Source organism: Misgurnus anguillicaudatus, chromosome 5 (genome assembly GCF_027580225.2).
Source record: "Misgurnus anguillicaudatus chromosome 5, ASM2758022v2, whole genome shotgun sequence".
Lineage (NCBI taxonomy): Eukaryota > Metazoa > Chordata > Actinopteri > Cypriniformes > Cobitidae > Misgurnus > Misgurnus anguillicaudatus.
This window is the reverse complement of record NC_073341.2, coordinates 28,116,419-28,120,122: the sequence shown is the minus strand read 5'-3', so window position 1 is coordinate 28,120,122 and position 3,704 is coordinate 28,116,419. Positions and strand designations below refer to the sequence as shown.

Genomic DNA, 3,704 nt, shown 5'->3' with positions numbered 1-3,704 from the left:
AATCCAGTGCATGATTTTATAGAGAACACGAGAAGAGCAAAACTTGGATGCTTTACTCTTGATTATTGAGAATTTAAGTCTGTTAAGTAACAACAGCAACATGCAATTTTCTGGGGTTGTCCTGCTAGCGAGTTCATATAGAAGCCAGAGGCGTTAATATTGGCGGAGCTCTTAGCACACACTGGCAGAATATATCGCTCCCTTATGAAAGTAATATGGTTTGCAAACTCTCAAAAGATTCGATTCCAGATGAGCTTCAACCAAACACATTGTTTCGTGATGACGAAAGGAGAAACATTGAACAGGGAGGATATTTACATTCCTCATTTTCTCTCTACAGACGGCAAGATTATTGCCTGCCATTATGACTGCATTCCAACTGGGAGCAATTTATTTAGATTAAACTTCGCTGTTGTTTCCTTAATGCATTTCAGAAAATATTAAATTGTTTGAGGAACGCATGGGTACAAATAGGAGAGAAAGAAATAGTGAGAGAGAACGAACGAGAGAGAATAAAAAATTAGACAGTGTGACGGAAATGAAAAAATAATTATTACATTTGTTTCGAGAAATGAAACAATTTCATGATGTTTACCTTAGGAAGCATTGGTGAAGATGGAGCGGTCTCTGCACTTCCTCTTCTGTGGAAGTTATAACTATCTCAATTACGTGGTCATCTGTCAACACAAATGAGTTCATTTTCTACAAGTGTCACCAGCTCTGATAGACATGTCAACAACCTTTCCGTAGATTTAATGAAAACCTCTGCATTGAAATGAGAAACACCGGCAGCAGACACAAGCTGTTACAGAACAAACAGGGAAATGATAGAACTGATAGTCATTTCCAAAGCGAATACTCTTATAAATGAGACTTCATTGTAATGTTCACTCCTCGGGACATTATGGATCTAATAGCTTAAAGGGTTTCTATAATGAAATTCATGAACAAGACTTCCTATTTAAAATTATGTTGTAGATATGTTATGATTCACTTAGCAAACAATACAGTGTTGGGTTACAAGTCTAACACTGAAAATCTAGCATTAAAATCAGATTTTAATCTGGAAATAAACAAAAAGTTTCAGGATTTTATAAAGTGTAAAACACAGAAATGTCATGACATACAATGAATTTGTTTCATCAGGGTTTTTAAGGCAATGAGCTGTAAATGAAGACTTCATTTCCAAAACACGATAAACAGCATTTAGGGAAAAAAAATCTGCAATAAATCTGCTTAACCAATCACAGCACACCGTTCCACACATTGTAAATAACAATGGCGGCGCGTTTTCCTCATCTACTTTGTACTTCCTAATCAACAAACAAACAACAAGCAAATAATACTTTTGATGGCATTGATAAACCTGTGGTGGTTTTCTGTGGTAGTGAAGAAACGTGCCACTCGGGGCACTCGGGCGGCAGAAAAATGCCGGCTATTGCTTGTTCTCACACGACAACATTAACCTTCTGTCATGTTAACACATTGACCCCAGGGGATCTGGGGGTCAAACTTTCCATTATTTTACTAGAAGTCAATGAAAATCGAACAGGACCAAGACATTTTACAGCTGATCGCTGTCAATAAAATTCAGCGACGATGTCACAAGGATGACAGCAGCGATGACAGTGTTTAAAATGACAAAGTAAGTGTTTTGATTAATGCCATTATTGTTTTTTTATCTGTGTATACCACTAGTCAACTAAATGAATGTAACATGGCAAAGATGAATGCACATTTATATATTGATTCAATAGATTTATAGCATTTTGGAAAAAAAAAATTATTGCATCTTACGGAAAAAATGATCAGTTTTTATAATAAATCTTTTCAAATCAAATTATGGCTTTGGATTTTTAATGTTATTAAAATCTAAAGATGCTATGTGAAAGTTTTCATCTTGTCACTTTCTTGGTATAGAAAACACATGTTTACCGAAATCAGTCAAAATGGATTTATTGCGTTTTGGAACCAAACTCTTCAAATGTATAGTATCCTGCTTAGAGTTATTGAGCAAATGAATAAACAATAACTGTGCAAAACAGTGTTATAATAATGATTTTGGGGGGATTTATAGAGCTTTGTTTATTTGTTATGTCTTGGGATTTATTTGAAGGAATTTTCAGCTATTTTTAATGCGATAAAATATATGTTCCAAATAGAGATGGCGATAGAGAGGCAAACATTATGGATTGCAGATTCGAAAAAACAATAAATAAACAGATGGACATAAAATTAAAATAGGCCTTTTTTAGTAAGAAACACAAATCTACCACAGTAAAAGGGATTGTATGCCAAAGACAAAAATCCACCAACGGTCAAAAATACAGTTTAGCCGTCATTTACAAATGTTCAGTGTCCTTTTGCTACACGCTGTTCATGAATTGAATCTCCCACATACATGCTTAAGAGTCTAAGCTATGTCAAGGGGATATTAATTTTATTACATCTTAGTGCGACCTCATTAAACCACACTGCCAAAATCACCTCATGCCAGCTTGCCCCGGCGCCTCAGGCTGAGCTTCTGCCAGTCTGCTCCACACGCCCAAAGGATGCTGAGAGCAAAGGACTTTGCTTCAAATGATCCATAAATCGGCGGTATTCATCCACATTTTGCTTCTGAAAATAATATAACAAAGAACTATAGTGTAGCATGACTAGAATATCATCGAGTTGAAAATCAACAGATCTTGGATCAAACATCAGAAATGATTTCACTTCACCTTCAAGATGTCACAGTGCCTTGAAACTTTGAAGCTTCTTGGAAGATCTAGGGCTGGAAAACAAACCTTTCTTCAAACCTCGTAAAATGACATCATTTACTGCTGACCAACCAACAAGCAAACAAGCAAATGCATTTCTGTACAATCTTTTGAATAAAAAATAAAGTCATAACAACTCTGGCTCCAGGCTTGTAATACTTGTGGGGAATTTAGTTTCCAAGGCAACAGTGCATTGCAGGAGAGCTGAAGGGAGGGGGATATGAGTTTAAATATATATTTTTATGAGATTATATAAATGAAATGTGGACGATGAACAGGGCAGGGTGTCACGATGATTATGTAAATGTTAACAGTGGGTCATGACTTAGGTTTTTCAACACCTTCGAATTCCCTGACTGTAATGTTGAGGGTGTGTTTCTGTAGTCTACCCCAATCTGTGAATGTTACAGCAGGGTTGAATGACAGAATAAGCAAACTTTGTTAGACAGTGACAGTGAACTATGTTAAACTATGTGTGGATGGCTCAAAAAGTGTATGCACCTTAATTGAATCACTATATTTTGTTTCAAGCATATTTTTAAAGTGAAATGTGTTTTTTTACAAATATTATGAATCTGAGTTATGAATATCTGGAAGATCTGGTTAAATAGGTCAAAGAAAATTTTTAAGAGTAAATTTAATCTGCAATTGAAAGATTAAAAAAATGGTAAAGTATATTTCATTTTTGAATTGCAAGTACAGTATCAGACAAAAAATATTATACTGTGCTTTTGGTAATTTCTCATCCAAACTATTTTAGCTCTGCTAAGATTTGTTTTCAATCCAGATGGTGTTCTAGGTCTCCTCCCAGTGGTGAATATATCTTAAAAGCTGCATTTGTCTACCTGTACTAGATATATTTTGGGGCATTTAAGCTGTCTATGAATACAGTGCTCATTAGTATCCATCAGAGCCCAGAATGTGCAGGTGTATTAAACACAT

General features: G+C 35.3%; 1 long non-coding RNA gene across 1 annotated transcript; it reads right to left on the bottom strand.

Annotated features, from left to right (window-relative positions):
• Positions 1-565: 565 nt before the first annotated feature.
• On the bottom strand, positions 566-2,933 carry LOC129415087 (uncharacterized). Its single transcript, XR_008634691.2, has 3 exons — positions 2,724-2,933; positions 2,488-2,619; positions 566-677 (listed from the first exon to the last, which is right to left on the bottom strand). It is a non-coding gene; the product is annotated as an uncharacterized lncRNA (long non-coding RNA).
• Positions 2,934-3,704: the final 771 nt, after the last annotated feature.